Below are 523 nucleotides of genomic sequence, written 5' to 3' on the forward strand. Positions count from 1 at the left end.
ATTTGACATAATGAGATTATGAGAGAATATGTGAATTAAATAAAAATATTTATATAATATCTTTGCAAGTAGCAACTTGTGCTGATTAAGTATTATAAAGAAAGCTCAGAATAATATAATGTAATAATAAGAAGAAGACAAGAAACATAAGATGGAGAGAACTTTTCTTATTCAAGTGTGTCTTAAAAATGGTGGGTGATTCTCTATTTATAGTGTTGATATATCACTCCAAAAGTCATATAATTTATAGATACATAGTTATCTTGGAAGTTCTTATCACCTTGGAAGCACCTATACATGAATCCAATAAATAGTAGATAAATCTAATGAATAATTCACATATACTATACAATGGATTTATAACATTAGCAATAATATTATATAAGCAGAAGTTAATGTCTTAAGGAAATTTGAAATTATATTAACAAGTACACCACTCATTTTTATGAGTCAAAATCAATTAATTCAATTAATTTTAGACAAGCCATATATATATATATATATATATATATATATATATATA

This window comes from Solanum pennellii, chromosome 5, assembly GCF_001406875.1.
Source record: "Solanum pennellii chromosome 5, SPENNV200".
NCBI lineage: Eukaryota > Viridiplantae > Streptophyta > Magnoliopsida > Solanales > Solanaceae > Solanum > Solanum pennellii.